The 20,416-nt window shown below is 28.5% G+C and overlaps 2 long non-coding RNA genes across 3 annotated transcripts; both read left to right on the top strand.

Annotated features, from left to right (window-relative positions):
• The first annotated feature begins 6,391 nt into the window (after positions 1-6,391).
• On the top strand, positions 6,392-12,650 carry LOC130936018 (uncharacterized). Its single transcript, XR_009068027.1, has 2 exons — positions 6,392-6,472; positions 12,240-12,650. It is a non-coding gene; the product is annotated as an uncharacterized LOC130936018 (long non-coding RNA).
• Positions 12,651-16,046: 3,396 nt separating this feature from the next.
• LOC130936666 (uncharacterized) lies at positions 16,047-17,604 on the top strand. 2 transcript variants are annotated; one of them, XR_009068146.1, is made up of 2 exons: positions 16,047-16,183; positions 17,217-17,604. It is a non-coding gene; the product is annotated as an uncharacterized LOC130936666 (long non-coding RNA). The 2 variants fall into 2 exon arrangements; XR_009068145.1 differs by having other exon boundaries at positions 17,214-17,604.
• The last annotated feature ends 2,812 nt before the right edge of the window (positions 17,605-20,416 follow it).

Here is a 20,416-nt window from a genome sequence, read left to right as displayed (position 1 = left end):
TAACTCTCAAAAATAATCTATATTGTTGTAGTGGTTGTTTGTGTTTTTCATTTTTTTTAATTTTCAATGTGTAATGAGAAACTGAGATGTGTAATGTATAATGATTTTATAGAAACGGGATTACATTTGGACAACCATATTGCAACATCTCTAAAGAAGTGAGTGAATACTTATTTTTACATGATATTGTAGCTGAGTCTTTTTCTTTGTTAGTTTACTGATTAAGTCATGTTTTTTTTAGAGCTATTAAATAGATAGAATAGACATTTGATTAAACCCAAAGGCTTGATTATTATTAGGTTAAGCTTCGATACCTAATTTTTTTAAACATGGTTTGAACTTTTTTAAACATGTATAATTTTGAACTAATTTTATTTGTATGCGTTATAATTTTAGTTAAATGACTAAAATAAAAAAATAATATGAGGTTTATTTTAATATAACGACAAAATTGGTATTTAAACTAATATTCTGCGAAACATTAATGACATACTTGCTATTGATGATGGGAGAGTGGCGAAGAGGTAATTACAGAGAGATTGGATGGAATATGAATGGACTAGGGATCTTTGAAGTGAAAAATTATATAAACGAGGATTAAGAATTTAGAATTTCTCTTTCTATATATGTAGCATGTGAAATGATTAAAAACCATATATGAAAATAAATAAATTATGAAAAATAATTAAGTAAATTTATGAATTTCGAATATTATTATAGACAGAGCGAGAATTTTCGTTTGGGTCCCATGCCTGTCTCAAAAAAATTTTATTCTCCTCTATCCCTACAAAAGAAATTTTACACAATCAAATTTTCATTCATAATGATTTTCGCATTTTAAAAAATTTTGCCATCTCTAATATAAACATCAAGTAATAAATATTATTAATTTTTAAACTAATCGAAAATTTTGAATGAAATAAAAAACTGTTATTTACAACGTCTGATGACAACATAGCGCCTAAATACACTTTATGTTATTTTTTTAATATTATTTTTTTTCTTCTGCATATTTTCTTTGATCTGTTTTAAATAAAAAGAGAGCAAAACCAACAAAAGATTCTTAGAAGCTCATATATACCAACTATACCAGAACACTAATAAAAATAAATAAAAACAAAAGGATAAAAATTTACGTACATTGTCTTTATTTTTATATTAAGTTGATAGTTAAAAATTGTTAAACAATAATTTAATTAAATTGTTAGACGATAATTTAATTAATTAAATTTGTTAAATTATCTAATTAATGATTCTTAAATATCAATTTCATATGATAACAAGAGTTTTTATCTAAATAGAAACTACACACTATATATCTTTTTCTCTTATTATCTTTTCTTATCTTCATAAAACCTCCGCTAATAAACATTTTAGAGTGTTGAAAATTTAAATTTTGCTTTGTGTATATAATTAATTATTGATCACTGATAAATTAGTAAGAGAAGTGCTAGGAAGCTGGCAATTTTATGATTTGTAACTATCAATTAGCGATTATTAATATTTTTAATGGTGTGAGATTACTTACTTTTTTTTTTGTGGTTAAGTGCTCGTCAGATTTTAATAAAAATACTGATCCTCTAAACTTTCTCAATTAGTAATAGACCAGCCTAATTAGAGAATAATCTAAGAGATAAAAAAAATGACGTTTAGACAATTGATTCCCTATGAGGTGTGATAACAATTTTGTGGCGATTTCCAACCATTGGCAGAATAATCCCTTGCTACACCAAATACTATGGCAGTTGTGTTTTTTGGTTATTTCTAATCATCGCTATTGGGTAAACTGAAAAATATCACTTAAACAGAGATTGTATCAAGAAATGAGGAGGAGAGTCATAAATTCGAATGTAAAATCTTAATTTACATCAGATCTAACATTGAAATAATTAAATTATAATGTGAAGTTCTTTAAGTAAAATGATGTATTTTGTTTAATTGATTTATTATCGAAAAATTCGATGGTAATATTTCGCACCGATTATACGATTTTTATATTTTATTTTAATGTCAAATTTAAGCATTAGAATGTACAATTCAATAGTAATTATTAGTGAAAATGAACGTGGCCCCAACCCCAATAATGATTCCAACAATAATGCACACGTTTCTTGGAGTATGAGATTTTAGACTTTGAATCCAGGTTTTGGAAAAATTAATAGAGAATAATTGAATTTTAATCCACATTTCATGGAAATGATTGCAATAAAAATACTTGTTTTGAAGGTTTGGAGATATAGAATGGAGTGGCCATGTTGTCTCCATTCTTTGGATTTGACTGATTCTATATTAGCTAATTTATCCATCCCCAAAAAACTAACTCAATTTTAATTTGTTGTATAATGTTGGAGTTGCTAAAGCTAGCTGGCTTCTGTGTATATATAGGCATGTTCATTATTGACCAGGAACACCGGCCACATGAATAAAATAATTCACATTTCCTAGATTCTATTTCGTGATTTATAAGAGTAATTATCATTTGTAATTGGTTCTGACTTTCTGTTGGAGGCTGCCGTGATTTATTAATTTATTATATTTGGTCAGCTGCATATACTAATTGAGTAATATTATATATGGTTCTAAAAATCGGACCGGACCGGCCGGTTCGACCGAATTAACCAAGAACCGGTCAGTTAGCCGGTCCGGTTAACGTCTAAAATCGGCCAGCAAAAAATTGGTGAAAAAATTGGTTGAACCGGTAGTTAACCGATGAACCGGCTGAACCGGCCAGGTTTTTTAAAGGTCCGATTCTTCTTATTCAGCATAAAACGGCGTCGTTTTGGTTAGAAAAAAAAGAAAAAGTAAAAAACGCGCAGAAGACCCCAATCCCCTCTCCCTTCTATCTCACTCTTGAGTCTCACCAAAATTCCTAGCCCTATCAAAGCAAACAGCCGCCGCTACTCTGTTCTCGCAGTGAAACCCGTCTCTGTCCTCGCCGTTGCCGTGAAGACCCCAATCCCCTCTCATTTTCTGTGCGTAGTGCGAACGTAGCCGTGCCGCTGTGGACTCTTTGCCGTCGCCGTGAGTTCTTCAATCTTTGCCGTCCCTCAACATCTTCGTGCTCTTCTTTATTTTCGCTGATTTCCTCCCTTTTCACTTTAGTTTTTGATTTGTTTCCTCCGTTGTGGGTGGAACGAGTTATTGATTTTTCATTTTTTTGTTAATTTTATTTATTCTGATTTCTGAGTTGCTTCACTTGCTTGTTGCTGATTTTTTTTATTCTCAGTTGATGGTGCTATGATGCATTGTTTCATTACATTATTTATGTTGAATTTTTTCTAGTTTTGAGTTGTTTATGATTTTATGCTATGATTCTGATTCTGAGTTGTGTACGAGTTTATGCTGATTTTTCTGATTTGGTGATTCTGCTTGTTGATCTTCTTGCAGTCATCTCTCTCCATCGGGACCCCAGAACCCCGGTGACCCCATTCTCAACCAATGGGTTCAAGATGGCTGATCCGTCACTCAGGAAAAAATCCAAGATCTCATTGCATGCCTCTGTCGAAGACGTTGCTATACGCACGCCCTTGAGGTTTTACACTTCAAGTTCCAACGTTTACTTTTCTTTTAGGATATAATGAAGCCTATTCAATGGCACCCTTTCATCTAAAACACTTAATGCAGCTAGTTTCTAATTGGGATTCATGTTCATCTTTTAGTGACCGACAATATAAGTTGTAATCGGATAATTGTTTTGTTTCATTTATTTAGGCAAAGTTTGTGCAAGTTGAAAATGATATTCTGTTCTATGTTACTTTGATGCTAGTTTATTTAGTTAGTTTATGGTATACGACAAGATATTATGGTGGTGTTTGTTTTATTAATCTATTAACATCTAATGGGATAAGGATAAGTTCAATTTGGTGTATTGTTATGGTAATCACCCTCTTGTGCCTCGAATATTTAGCTTTAAGACTTTTAAGAGTCTCATTTTGGTTCTTTGTGTTTGCTGTGGTATGTTAACAGGTGCCTCCTCACATAGCATTTTTGTATTTCTTGTTGTATGAAATGAGAAATGAGTGGAATCTGTAATGCCACATACCTGTGTAAATAAATTTATGCAAAAAATTTTCATTTTTTTATCCAATTGTTTGTTTGAGAATTCATTTTAATTTATAAATTTTGATATTTGAATTTGATTATGAACTTTTAATGATAAATTATGTATAATTTATTATGTAAAATTTTAAATTTTATTAGTTTAGAAGTCATTAAATTTAAATATTTGAAATTATATATTGAACTTTTAATAATTTTATTGTATATTTAATTAAATCGGTTCAACCCCGGTTAGATTCCGGTTGGATCATTAAACTATTAAACCAGTCAGTACACCGATTCATTGACCGGACCGGTTCTCGCAACCTTGATATTATATGTATATTAAAATTAGTCATTACTCATTAGAGTCAATTACTAATATAAAATATATGTTAGAATTTAAATATATATTAAAAATAAATTAAATCATATATATTTATATATAAATATATTAATAGTTGATTTTAATGTACAAATAATATTTTTGATATTAAATTTTATAATACGATTTCTGCTGATTATTATATTAAAAATGTAGCAAGTGCTTTTAAAACGCAGATTAAAATTAATATTAACAAAAGTTTTGAACTTTTAATTTTAATAAATTTAAAATAAATATATTAAAATATTGTATCCTAAAACTTTGTATTAAATGATTGCCTATATAATCTTTAGTTTCCTAAATTCAAAAAATGCATTAATTTAGTCTCTCATATATTTTTTGTCATCAAAATTCGACGCCGTTAGTGATGCGACTGAAATCTTGTCACACTAGACATTAAAATGATGTCGTACGCATTTTGACGCTAAAAAAGATATTAAACAATATTATTTGAGGGTTTGAACAATCTTGTCATCATAAATAAGTTCTTTATCATAACCCTCAAATAGCATCGTTTAATGCTTTCTATAGCATCAAAATACATATAATGACTTCGTTTTAATATGTCTAGTATGACAAAGTTTATTTAAGCTACGTCCCTAAAAATGTTAAGTTAAGTTTCGATGATAAAAAATACATAAGAGATTATATTAGTGTTTTTTTTTTTAAATTTAGAGATCAAATTATAGTAAATGAAAAATCAAAGACTAAATTAATGTAATTCGACAATAGGACTAAAATGGAGCTTAACTTTATATAATGCGGTATCCGAAAGTTAATAAGAAAATCAATTTTAACGACAAATGAAACCTTTTTAATTTGCAATTCACTAAGGTTCAATATGGATAAACAATTTAATTAATTTCTTTTTGAAAAAATAAGGGGCGAAGCTAGATGAAAGATTAGAGGGGGCCAAAAATATTTATATAATAAAATATGACTAAAATAAAATTTTGAGGGGGACTAAACTGAAATTTACATATAATTTACATGTAAAAAATTAAAATTATGGCCCCCCTTTGCTACAATGTAGCTCCGCCCTTGGAAAAAATAGTTTAAACAATAAATGATTATATTAAAAGTAATTTATACATAAATTATTTTGTATCTGAGATTTTAGTTCTAAAAGTGCTTATGTTATAAAAATGTGATAAAAAGTAATAGTAGTATAAAAAAAATAATTTTTTTTAACTTCTCTACAAACTCCTAAATAACTTTTTAAAAAATTATAATTTAATTATAAAAATTACACCATACATTAATACTATTATTTTTCATAATTTAAAAGCTCAAAAAAATTACTCTTCAAACTTCTCAAACAAGGTAGCACCATTACTTTCGCCCGTTATATTGGCCATGTTGCATTATTTTTAAATATATAATAATAATATAATGTAACGTGAGCATATGATTAATAAGAAAGTCAACTTCAAGAAATCAACCCTTTAATTTTCAATCCTATAGGTAGCGTTTGGTGGAGAGACAGAGACAGAAAGACTGAGACTGAGAGACAGAGACTGAGAGACAGGGATTGAAACAAATCTCAGTATTCTGTTTGGTGCAAAATGAGAGACAGGAATTGAAACAAGAATGAAACTCTAATTTAATTTGCACAAATGATAAAATTGAAATTAATTAATTGAAATGAAAGTATTTAAGGTATAAAATGTTATTAAAGTTTCAGTCTCCATCTCTAAAAATTTCAGTCCCCTGTGTCCCTGCTTTTTGGAGGTACTGAAATACTGAAATTTTGGAGACAGAGACAGACATTTTAGTACTAGTCTCTGAACTAACAAACACAATACTGAGTCTTAGTCTCTCAGTCTCTGTCTCAGTACCCGCAAACAAACGCTACCATAAGCATAAGCTCATTTATTCTGGCGACCCAGTTGCATTATTTTTAAAGCTTTAATTAAGTTGGAGTAGACTACTATAAATTGGAGTTCAGCATATGCAACTTTTAGTAGGATCCAAACATGGTTCAATACAAGCTAATAATAATCACTTTTATGCTTATTTTGCTGCTATGTGCGCCTTCTTATCTCGCTGGTACGTACCCCTCTCTCTCTCTCTTAAACAACTCAGTTATTTAAAAGAAAAAAAAAAACTATTTTGAAGTAGATCCTTATTCTCTCTCTCAACTTATTTAAAAGTAGCTATAACCATACAAATTTATAACTTTAGCCATAAAGTTATGCATCTCTTTGTTCTGAATTAATATTTTTATTCAGATTTTATACGGTAGAACTGTATCTATAAAAAACATCTTTAAAAAAAGACGTTTTAGACGTCTTTATTTGAGTGACGACTCTTAAAGTGAGATTTTTTATCATTGAATATTTTTTCTCTTATATTTTTTTTGTCCCACTTATAAAATAAATGATGATAGATCATATTTTATCTTTTAAAGTAAAATTCAAAATTTAAAAAATTCAAATCCATAGATTAGAATATATGTTACAAGACTCTGAATATATATATATATATATATATATATATAGCGTATGTAGGGGTGGCAAACGAGTCTAAATCCGTCGGGTTGGTCCGCATAACCCGCCAAAAAAGGCGGGCTGGGCTGAAAAATCGGGACCGCCAAATAGCAAAAGCCCGCCTAATCCCCACCGCTTAAACCACGGGTTTTGGCGGGGCGGACTTCCCCGCCGGGCTAAGATTTTTTTTAGTGAGGGGATATTTTTGTAATTTTTTTTCAAAACCTAACTTCCCCCAACCTAACTTACAAGAGTATGAAGATAAAAATTGAGTGTTTTGAATTATGTTTATGTTATTTTGGAGACAATATTTATAATTATGTTTTGGATTATGTTTATTTTGCTTTAGAGAGAATATTTATACTTATGTTTTGAATGAAAATTTGGTTTATAATTATATTTATTAGATATTTATAATTACAAAGACTTTAATGTTTGTGAATATAAAAAATATAATTTTTTATGCTATTATAAATTATAAATTTATTAATATGATTGTGAAATTATATATATTACTTAGTAGTTAATAGTAAAAAAAAAGGAGCTTTGGCGGGCTTAACCCACCAGCCCGCAGTTAAGCAGGGCGGGCTAAGATTCTAGAACCGCCTCACTAGGCGGGGCGGGGCGGACTTCCCCACTTACCACCCCTAAGCGTATGCATGTGTAATTTTGTTATTAATAAGTATCTTATTGGATATTAATAAAAAACAAAAAGTAAGAAATCAAAAGAAAATTTTGATAAAATAAAAATTATTTAATTATTATTTAATTTTTTTGATTTTATTAAATTTATAATTAAATTTTATATTATAAATTATTAATTGAATCTTAATATTAATTTTAAATTTATAATCATATATTATTTCTATTCCAAAAATATTTAACTTAACCAAAATATGTGTTAAGCATATTTGCTAACTACTAATATGTAAAATAGATAAAAGTATTTTTTATAACGTTTATCGTTAATAAAATTTAATTATAAATTTGAAATTGGTATTAAAATTTACAAAATTATATAAAATAATAGAATAATTAAACCTATAAAAAATAATTTTTAAAATATATTAAAATTTTAACTAGTATATATTTTACTTTATTAGCTAAACTTAATAGATAACTCCATATATAAAAGGGACATCTAGTGTACAGATACAATTGTGAAGATTTTTGTCTTTTATGGTTATTTGTTGATTTTAAAAGCGTATCACTAAAAATGTTACCCTTAATCGTTAACTTGGCTCTGATACCAATTTTTAAAATGTAATTTCTTTTTCAAAATTTCTATTAACTCTTCATATTTTGCTTTTATAATTTGTATAGATTTGGTTGGTGGTACTTTATAATTTGCAGTTTCATAATCAAAAGTGTTGACCATTTCTACTATTACTAATTCTGATTTCATTTTTATGGTTTTTCAATCTTGTTTTAGTTTATAATATTCTTTTTTGCATGGATTATTGTATATAAAATCTTTTATCTGTTTGTCCTTTTCTTTAATATAATTTTTCAAATCCTCAAAAACTTCTTTTATTTCTATACTTTCTGTTGTTTCTAAATATTTTTTTAATTTTTCAACTTCATTTTTCATTTTTTCTTTCAACAACTTTAATTCTTTTAAGTCATAATATGGTTTTTCAGGCATTTATAAATTTTTTAAGTTTAGCTCCAACTTGTTTATATTTGTTCTTATTTCTATCCTTTTTATTATAAGGTCATTAATTTCGAACTGAAGATTATTTAATTTTCTTTTATACTCCTTTATTTTACTTTTTAATTTTTTCGCCCTTTTTCTTTTTATTTTGTTTTCTGGTCTTTCAATCTTTGTAAACTTCATTATTTATTTTAGAATTTCTGTAAATTCTATCATCGATTCATCACTATTTTCTAGAGATTCTATTATTTTTTCTAACTCTTCAACTTTTCCTTTCAATTTGTCATAGATTATTTTTAGAACTTTAAATGCTCTTTGATTTATTTCAGAAAACTGTAAATAATTTAACCGATTTTCTCTTTCAAAGAGCTCTTGTTTTTTGTCTTGATAGGTTACATATATTTTTTCTTTATTTATTGTCATAACTTAGTGTTTAGGGTTTCATTTAATTTTTCGACCTTTTTTGTTAATTCTTTTATTTCAGAATTTTCTTCTTTAGTCTTTAACTTAGATAAACTTAAAGGGCTATTAATTTTGGATTCTCTTATTTGAAAATTCGATGAAACTAATTTTCCTGATGGTTCTTTTAGTAAAAGAACTGGATTTTCAATAGCTTTATATTTTGGTATTTCTGTCTTTACAATTTTCTGAAATAATTCATCAACATAAATTCTTTCTCTGTTTTTAAATATTATACTATGATGGCTATTTGTTAAAGCATAATTTATTGCATATGTAATTGAAAATGGTTCATCATCTTGTTCCATTAGATTCTTTCTGTGAAATTTATAAGCCAAACTTATAGATCTTCCAAGATTTTCAGTTGACAAAGGTATAGCATATCCAAGATGGGCATTGAATTTAACATTTACGTTTGCCAAGTTTCCATGAACAATTCCAATTATTTGATCTATTGGGTCATCAGTAATTCTTTTGTCACAGATTGCTAAGCTTATTGGTGAATTAATTCCTTTCATATATGTAGATTTGATTAAGACTTGTATAGTACTAATATGGATCCATCCAATTTTAGATCTTTTTTGTTGATCCTTAATTTTCTCAAACTGTTTACTCAATTCTTCATCATTTATCAAAGCTATTTCAAGTTCTCCATTGGCGGATTTTATCTTTATAGGGGCTTCAAGTTGAATTTTTCCATAGTATATTATATTTTTTCTATTAAAAACTTCTTTTAAAAGATTTTGTTTATTAAAATTTTTATTTGATTTGAGATTTAATTCTGTTTTTAGAACAGCCTGTTTTTCATTATCTAATAAGACAGATAATCTATAATAGTCAGATTCTTCCGTTAATTCTAAACTTTCTAAATAATTCATAACTAAGAGATTAGGATAAAGGCGTACCTTTCTGGAGAAAAACTTCCTTTATTTAGAATATTTTACATAAGATGTTTTTATCTCCAGAGGGGAGATTGTAGATACTAATTCCAGAGGGGAGTTTAGAATTGGTTTTTCCTAAGGGAATTCTTCTTCAGACTATAGAATCGCCTTGGCAGCTTCCTCCTTGCTCTCCTAGCATATGAGTACTCTTAGCCTCCTGCTTTCTATTGTCTGATGCCTTCTACAATTGCCTAAGCAATCTATTTATAATGGTTGGGTTTGATGGACAATTTCCATCCTTACCCTTCTTATGACGTCATTGCTTACGTCATTGTTTATTATCTTGCACCAGCTACATTGTTGGTGCTTTATGACCTAAGCGCTTACGTCATTATGCAATAATGTTGAGGGACGCTTCAGATGCGCTGTCCTCTTCTTTTATCATGTGACCCTTAGATGCATTGTCTTCTTCCTTCATCATGTGAGTTGATTCCGTTTCATTATTGCTTTCTTCAGATATTTCTGAGGCACATAGCTGGCACTTGTGGTCTTCTCTGTCTTTTATCAAATAGCAGAGATTCCTCTTTATCCCTTCAGGGAGCTTTTCTAAGAGTCCAGATAAGTTGTAGAATGCTGATTCAAATTCCACTAAGAGTCTCATCTCTCTTTCTTCAATTTCATTCTTTTTACTGGACACAAGTAGAGTATTTCTACTTTTATAATTAATCCTTGTGTGAGATTTCTTTGTTATTTTTTGAGTTCTTTCAAAAACCCTTACTAATGTACTGGCTAGCCTTCCTTCATGACTGTAAATTGTTAAATCTTGAATCTGATCAATTGGTTGAAAATTTCCTGGGAAGACGGACATGAATATTACTTGGTGTGCTGGAACCAAGCATTCTTCTTCTTCATTAAAAATAGGTGACTGTTCGTAAATTTTAGGGATATATCCCTTGGATTTACGTTGTCAATCATATTTTTAAATCTCTTTACTGCATCAACGAATCTTGCAGGAAACTCACTAATAATTTTCAAATCATTAAAAATTAAAATTGTATCAATTAATCCATACTGGAAAAACTGATAGGTGTCAGATGGGGAAGCATATGGAAATATAACCAGCTTTGTTAGCTGTTCTTTGGCAATAGGATAATATCCCAATATTGCCCTTTTTTCTTCAGTCCAATTCAGGACTATGTTAAGGGTTTCTCTGAGATTTGATCTACAGACCCTTTTCTTTTCCTTGATTTCAGCCCTTGTAGGAATGTTTCTTATTATCCCTGTTCTCTGGATTTGCAGGCAAATCACTAAGTTTTGGATTAGTAAAGGCCTCTAATAAGAAGGAATTCAACCAGTTTTCAAAAATTTCTTTTTCGTTCTTTTTGCAATCTAAATCGAGCATTCTTTCTCCTTCCATTTCCTGGATTTTAGGAATGTATTTTGATGGTATTTTTGTATATTTTGAATCTTTATTTATAAACCCTTTTTTAAAAGCATAATTATCAAAACCTGTTTCCCATTTAAATTGAGATTGATTATCCTTAGATGTTCCAGCTTCATTTTTTACTTGTATTGGAATTGCTGGTTCTTCGTCACTTGAATAATCTAGAATGTGTTCTTCATTTTCTATATTTTCAGCATTTACTAATTCTTCTATTTAAAAGCCATGTTCCATAATATTATTTTCTTGAGCCATTTTTAATTGTTTAAAAAGCATTGTAACTTCTTCTAATTTTTTTTCAATATTCATAATTTCAATGGTGGTTTTACTTTTAAGTCTGTTATGTTGATTATATTTTGAAATTTTTCTTCTTTGGGATTCTCTTTTTCCTTATTTCTTTGAAATTTTATGGATACTAATATTTTTTCAAGCATATCTACTATAGAATTTAATTGTGGGTTAAAAGTATGATAAAGATGTGGGGAATCATTTCCATGGTAGCATTTTTTAGAAATTCCATGTGAAAAATAAGTTTTTTCAGGTTTTTGAAGTCCTTCAATAAAACTTATAGTAAAATAAAGATTTTGAGAAAAATCATTTTGTATTGATTTTAAGAATTCAGTGTCATTACAATTAACATTGGTTAAAATCATTAATTTTTGATCTATTAATTTTGATAATTTAATTATTTCTTCTCTTAAATCTTCTAATTTACTTTTTTTCATTAGGTGACGCTTTTCTTTGTGAAGAGTTACGGTTTTAAGTGAAAAGTGTGATTTTAGAATGTGTGGTTTAGATTTTGCCACGTAAGCACATCTTTAAAACAACATATTTACCCTATATTTCACCTATATAAAATAGTAAACTTGACGGTGGTTGTAAATTATTGTAGCAGCAGCAGCATCATCTTCTGGGAATGAATTTAATAATGGACTAATAACGTCATTGGGAAGAAAACTGCTTCAAGATTATTGCCTTGATTTTTGTGTATTGGATTGGAATTGCGACCAGTCCCCTTGTGGAAGGGTTTGTGATTATAGTCATGGTTTTGGTCCTAATTATGGCATTTGTGTACAGTAATTGTCATGGTTCTTAAAAAATGGTGCTTAATTTTTATCTATCACTACTATTTCTTAAATAAAGAATGATGTATGTACTTAGTATTTGTATGAATATAAAACTTGTAATTTATGCCTGCTTATTAGCTTGTGCAGTGTAATAATATAAGATGATGATGCCAGGTACTTTGTTCTTTTAATCAATATAATATATTAAATTAAAATATTAGAATCATTATAAATTATATGCTTATATATGACACAATAAATACCAAAAATAATTATAATTTAATGGTTAAAGATGTAAAAAGTATAACTTAAAAGGTATTAATAAATTTAATTTAATTTTTTTTTGTTTTTTATCAAAGATAAAAAGATTTAAATTTACAACCTCTTAAATAGGTATAAAAAAAATATATTATTTAAACTATAACTGAGTCGTATTAGATTCAATTTTGTTGTTGAGTCTGTTTTATAAATATATATTAATTAATTGGTTTAAGGTGCCTAATTAATTGCATGGTGAATCATTTTTTAATAAACTTTCACAGGCTTGTAAGTTGTAATAGCTACAATTACGAATGGTACGGATCTTTGTTTTATGTTATAGCTTTTTTTTTTTTTTTGTTGAGTTTGTTTTATGTTATAGCTATTTCATTTTGGGGGAGAAACAAACTCTACAATAAATTATCAAAGGAATAAGATAATAATTAAATTTTTAAAAATTTTGATATTAGTTAAATTATTCCTTAAAAAAATTATAACTTTAGTTGATCTATTCTCAACGATAATAAATAATGGACATGTTATGTATTTTTTAAATTTATCATTTAAAATTTATTAATTATGATACTCTTATATACTATTAACTACAACAACAACGTGTCTGTTTATAGAAAATTATTAAAAAAATAACAATTTTTAAAATTTTTTTATCTATTTTATTAGAATTTATAATAAATAAAAAATTATTAATAAAAATCATATTTTCATCAAAGAGTTTATTCTATACTTAATTTTACAAATTAAATGATAATTTGATTGATATAGTATTTTAATTATTTGTTAAATTACAGATAAAAAATTAAAGAAAGAGAATGCTCTACCTCAATTTTTTAATGCAACATTTAAGAAAATCATTCCACTTCTTTTATTTACACCTAAATTTCTCAAAAAACTCAAAAAATTTTATTCATCAAAATTGAAAAAAAAAAGTGGTTACAAATTTTAGAGTTTTGTTTACCTCTTAATTTTAAAACACCAACTGATAAATTCACTAAGACAAATTGGTCAAATTATAATTAAGCCTAAAATAATAAAAGTAAAATAAATACTAATAAAATGATGTATATTAATTTAGCTTGATTAATGAGAGTATTCCATACAACTTAAAAATAGTAAGATATTTGATTTTTTATTATCGTTAATTAATGTTTTAGTCAATTCTTAATATATATATATATTAAACAAGCGATTTAGTCATATTTATAAAATCTTATTTTATTTTTCTAAATATTGGTCTTGTAATTATTAGACTAATTATTAGATGTCAGTTTTCAATTTGTCCAATAATAGATTTTGTATCAAAAAATGAGAAAGAAAATCATAAATTCAAATGTAGGGTCTTAATTTGCATCAAATCTAGCATCGAAATAATTCAAATATAATGTCAAGTTCTTTAAGTAAAACGATGCATTTCATCTAGTTGATTTATTATAAAAAATTCGACGGTAATATTTTACGCCAATTATATGAGTTTTATATCTTATTTTAATTAGTGTCAAATTTAAGTATTAGAATGTGCAATTCGACGATAATTATTAGTGAAAATGACCATGAACCCAATAGTAATTCCAACAATAATGCACACATTTTTTGTAGTGTGAGTTTTTAGACTTGGAATCCAAGTTTTGAAAAAAGTAATAGAGAATAATTGAATCTTAATCCACATTTCATGGAAATGATTGCAATAAAAATATTTGTTTTGAAGGTTTGGAGATATACAATGGAGTGGCCATGTTATCTCCATTCTTTGGATTTGACTGATTCTATATTAGCTAATTTATCCATCCCCAAAATTTGAACAAGAAGAGGTACTTGCATTCTTGCTATGTGGTGACTAAATTGTTGCCATCAAGCTTCTACGAAATCGGGGCAATGGTGGTTTTAATGAGGATGAATAATCCCATAGAAAAAGCTATTTTAGGTACTACTACTAAAAGTTATTGAAGAGTTTCAAGCGTAATTTTGAGAAGCAAAAAACATAATGAATGAAAAAAAATAAAAAAAAAAAGACAAAAAAAAAGAAGAAAAACACACACACTCGTATATAAGTATCACTAGTATATTATTTTGGAGTTTAATGGTGTCATAAATAGAGTTAAACTTTATTTTGGTCTCTGATATTGACAAGTTATTAGTTTTTTAAATTTTTAATTATTACAATTTGGTTTTCTAAATTCAAAAGGTGTATTAATGTAATCTCTTGTATATTTTTTGTCATCAAAATTCAACACCGTTAGTGATGCGACTCAAATTTTGCCAAACTAGACATTAAAACGACGCCGTAAGCATTTTGACGCTAAAAAAGATATTAAATAATATTATTTGAGGGTTTGGACAATCTTGTCATCTTAACTAAGTTTCTTGTCATGACCCTTACACAATATTATTTAATGCCTTTTATAGCGCCAAAATGCATATAACTTCGTTTTAATATGTTTAGTATGATAAAGTTTATTTGAGTCACGTCACTAACAGCATTAAGTTGAGTTTCAATGATAGAAAATACATGAGAGATTACATTAATGTATTTTTTTTAATTTGGACATCAAATTATAGTAAATAAAAAATCAAAGACTAAATTAATGTAATTTGACAATAGGACTAAAATGGGGCTTAACTTTATATAATGCGGTATCCGAAAGCTAATAAGAAAATCAATTTTAACGACAAATGAAACCTTTTTAATTTGCAATTCACTAAGGTCCAGTTTGGATAAACAGTTTAATTAAATTCTTTTTAAAAAAATAGTTTAAAAAGTAGCTTATATATAAGTTATTTTGTATATGAGATTTCAGTTCTAAAAGTGCTTATTTTATAGAAATGTGATAAAAAGTAGTAGTATGAGAGAAATAATTTTTTTAACTTCTTTATAAATTCCTAAATAGCCTCTTAGAAAACTGTAATCAGAAACGGAGTTAGATGAAATATTAGAAAGGGGCAAAAAATATTTACACATTAAAATAAAACTAAAATAAAATTTTAAGGAGGACTAAACTAAAATATTTACATATAATTTACATGTAAAAAATTAAAATTAAAGAGATTATTGCTCTCCTTTTCTAATATGTAGTTCCGCTCTGACTGTAATTTAATTTTAAAAATTACACCAAATATTAATAGTACTATTTTTTATAATTTAAAAATTTAAAAAAATTACTCTTCAAACTTCTCAAACGGACCTAAACAGTTAGCACCATTACTTTTCGCGCGTTATATTGGCGTGCATTATTTTTAAATATATAATAATAATATAATGTAACGTGTCAACTTCAAGAAATCAACCCTTTAATTTTCAATCCTATAAGTATAAGCTCATTTATTCTGGCGACCCAGTTGCATTATTTTTAAAGCTTTAATTAAGTTGGAGTAGGGTACTATAAATTGGAGTTCAGCATATGCAACTTTTAGTAGGATCCAAACATGGTTCAATACAAGCTAATAATAATCACTTTTATGCTTATTTTGCTGCTGTCTGCGCCTTCTTATCTCGCTGGTACGTACCCCTCTCTCTCTCTCTCTCTCTCTTAAACAACTCAGTTATTTAAAAGAAAAAAAAACTATTTTGAAATAGATCCTTATTCTCTCTATCAGCTTATTTAGAAGTAGTTACAAGTTATAACCATACAAATTTATAACTTTAGCCATAAAGTTATGAATCTCTTTGTTCTGAATTAATATTTTTATTCAGATTTCAGACGGTAAAACTATATCTATAAAAAATATCTTTAAAAAAAGACGTTTTAGACGTCTTTATGTGAATGACAATTCTCAAAATGAGATCTTTTGTCATTGAATACTTTTTTTTCATATTTTTTTTGTCTCACTTATAAAATAAATGATGATAGATCATAATTTACCTTTTAAAATAAAATTTAAATTTAAAAAATTCAAATTCATAAATTAGAGTATATGTTACAAGACAACGAAAATATATATATATATATATATATATATATATATATATATATATATATGTTATATATATGTGTGGCGTGTGTATGTGTAATTTTGTTATTGATAAGTATCTTATTGGATATTAATAAAAAACAAAAAGTAAAAAATAAAAAAAAACTTTGATAAAATAAAAAAATTTAATTATTATTTAATTTTTTATTTTACTAAATTTATAATTAAATTTTATATTTTAAAATTATTAATTGAATCTTAATATTAATTTTAAATTTATAATCATATATTATTTCTATTCCAAAAATATTTAACTTAACCTAAATATGTGTTAAGCATATTTGCTAATTACTAATATGTAAAATAGATAAAAGTATTTTTATAACGTTTATCGTTAATAAAATTTAATTATAAATTTGAAATTGGTATTAAAATTTATAAAATTATATAAAATAATAGAATAATTTAACCTATAAAAAACAATTTTTAAAATATATTAAAATTTTAACTAGTATATATTTTACTTTATTAGCTAAACTTAATAGATAACTCCATATATAAAATAGTAAACTACTACAGCGGACTAATAACTTGACGGTGGTTGTAAATTATTGTAGCAGCAGCAGCATCATCTTCTGGGAATGAATTTAATAATAGACTAATAACGTCATTGGGAAGAAAACTGCTTCAAGATTATTGCATTGATTTGTGTGTATGGGATTGGAATTGCGAGCAGTCCCCTTGTGGAAGGGTTTGTGATTATATGTCTGGCTTTGGTCCTAGTTATGGCATTTGTGTATACGTACAGTAATTGTCATGGTTCTTAAAAAATGGTGCTTAATTTTTATCTATCACTACTATTTCTTAAATAAAGAATGATGTATGTACTTAGTATTTGTATGAATATAAAACTTGTAATTTATGCCTGCTTATTAGCTTGTGTAATAATATAAGATGATGATGTCAGGTACTTTGTTCTTTTAATCAATATAATGTATTAAATTAAGATATTAGAATCATTATAAATTATATATATGTTTATATATGACACAATAAATACCAAAAATAATTATAATTTAATGGTTAAAGATGTAAGCAGTGTAACTTAAAAGGTATTAGATTCAGTTTTGTTGTTGAGTCTGTTTTATAAAATATATATTAATTGGTTTTTTTTTTGTGACTAAAAAGAAAAAAAAAGAAAAAAAAAGACAAAACTAAATTAATTGGCTAGGGTCATATCTAAATCTATTAGATGTTGAAACTCACTCCATGGTTGGCTCCAATTCGAGTGAATGTCCGCGACAGAAGCAGCTGCTTTAGCCATACAATCTGCAACACTATTTGCAGTCCTCTGAATTAAAAGAATAGAGACTCTCCAATTTCAATTCATAACCTTCTGTATATGCTTTGCCAAATCCCATTCTGGAATATCCTTACCAAGCATTCTTTGGTTTACCAAGAAAAGAGCTTCTAAACAGTCTGTTTCACAAATAACCTCACGAAATCCACTCTCCCAAGCAAGAAGTAAACCACTCCAAATTGCATACAATTCAGCAAAAAGAATACTGCACACTTCGACTTTCCCAGTGCAACCTTTCACCCAACATCCATCAGGATTGCGAATGATACAACCAAAACCAGCATAGCCAGAAGGAGCAAACCAACTAGCATCACAATTCAATTTAACAGAATGAACTGGAGGTGGAACCCAATGCAAGCAAAGTGAAGGAGGAGACAGAGATTGATGCATAGCAAAAATAGTGTATAACTCCCTTACTGAACTACGAATCAAACTCACCACTTTACTAGCACTCCATGAATTATCTATATTAAATAAGTCATGATTCCTACTTCTCCAAATCCACCAGATGGTTGAAACGAAAAGAAAAACATCTCCACTCCTTGCACCTCTGTAGAGCCAATCATGTAAATTCGAGTTATCTGAATACAGGCCTAAAAGGTTCCAGACCTCCTTGGCACTAGGGCACTCCCGAAGACAATGAAGAATGGATTCAGAACCATTCTGACACCGATGACAGGTGCTAGATAAAGCTAAACCACGACCCAAACGAAACTCTGCCATAGGAATAGCATTGTGAAGACTGAGCCGAATCAAGAACTTGTACTTCTCAGGAATATGCAGTCGCCATACCCACAACCAATTATCATGCTCATTCCAGTCAAACTTTCTTTTGGCTAGCCAACTGTACCCACTCCTAGCTGAATAGAGTCTAGAAGATGCCACACCCCACGACCAACCCGAACTCTCTCCAGCATTCAAATCCGGATTATAAGCATTCAAACACTGTTTGACATCTTCTGGAATGATAGAGAAAATATCTTGGAGATTCCATTGACCATCTTTCCAAACGTCTCTAATAGTTAAATCAAAGTCAGATATATGTACAAAAGGGACATCTTGAGCAATTGGACCCTCAATACTCCAATTGTCAAACCAAAAAGATTGATCAAGTGACCCAACGCACCAAGAGAAGGCATCCTTAAGAGCACCAAAATCCTTTGAGATACTCTTCCAAACATGAGAAGCATTGCAAGGGACAGGGCCATCTAAAACTTCCTCATTCCTCAGATACTTCGCCCTCAATAGAGCAACCCAAGGCTTGTCCTGACAATGAAAAAGTTGCCACACCAATTTACCAAGTAAAGATATATTAATACACGCAGGATCTCTAACACCCAGGCCACCAAATTTTTTTGGAGTGATCACGGTCCTCCAATTAATAAGAGAAAGACCTCTACCATCAACTTGACCCTTCCAAAGGAACTGTCTCATCATAGAAGACAATTTGTCGCAAGCCCAATTTGAAAAAAAAGATACCTGCATATGATAGACAGGAATGGATGCTGCAACAGAATTGATCAGGCAAAGTCTCCCTGCTTTATTTAGAAGCCTTCCTTTCCAATTAGCTAATCTTCCCCTCACCTTTTCAATCACCGAATGAAAAGAAGCCCTACTGGTACGGGAATGATTAAGGTTAACTCCAAGATATCTTCCTAAGTCCAAAGCAAACCGAATTGAAGAAACACTAGTAAAAATATCTCTTCTACGAGCAGTCACATTTTTAGAACAAAAAGCTTTAGACTTTTCAAGATTCACTTTCATGCCAGATGCCTTGCAAAAAATGTTAAGAGAATGCATGACCATTTGGACCTGACTCTTTGTAGCCTGACAGAAGAGTAAGAGATCATCTGCAAACATCAAATGAGAAAATTTTGGGCCACCCCTAGTGACAGAAACTGGTTTCCACACACCCTCGACCACCTTATGAGATATATAGCAAGCAAGTCTTTCCATACAAAGCACAAATAAGTAAGGAGACATTGGATCGCCCTGTCTAAGCCCCCTTCTAGGAGCAAAACTATCCAATCTATTCCCATTCCACATAATAGAAAGAGATGATGCACGGACACAATTCATAATCAAATTAACAGTGATGATAGGAAAACCAAAAGCAATGAGAGTACTCTCCAAAATCCTCCAATCCACCCTATCATAAGCTTTTTCAAGATCAATTTTAAAAGCAAGAGTACCTTTCTTGGATTTTGTGTGCTTCATGAAATTCAGAATTTCTTGGGCCACAATAATATTATCAGGAGCACCACGACCCGGAATAAAACCTCCTTGTAAAGGACTAACAATATCTGGAAGAAAAGGCCGAAGTCGGTTAGTCAATACTTTGGTGATAATTTTATAAACAACATTACACAAGCTAATAGGCCTGAAATCCTTCATGAACGTAGGGTTATCAATTTTAGGAATAAGCACAATCAGAGTTTCCATGATGCTAGGATTTAAGAA

Source organism: Arachis stenosperma, chromosome 6 (assembly GCF_014773155.1).
Source record: "Arachis stenosperma cultivar V10309 chromosome 6, arast.V10309.gnm1.PFL2, whole genome shotgun sequence".
Lineage (NCBI taxonomy): Eukaryota > Viridiplantae > Streptophyta > Magnoliopsida > Fabales > Fabaceae > Arachis > Arachis stenosperma.
The sequence above is the reverse complement of the archived record's forward strand: the minus strand, read 5'-3'. Positions and strand labels throughout refer to the sequence as shown.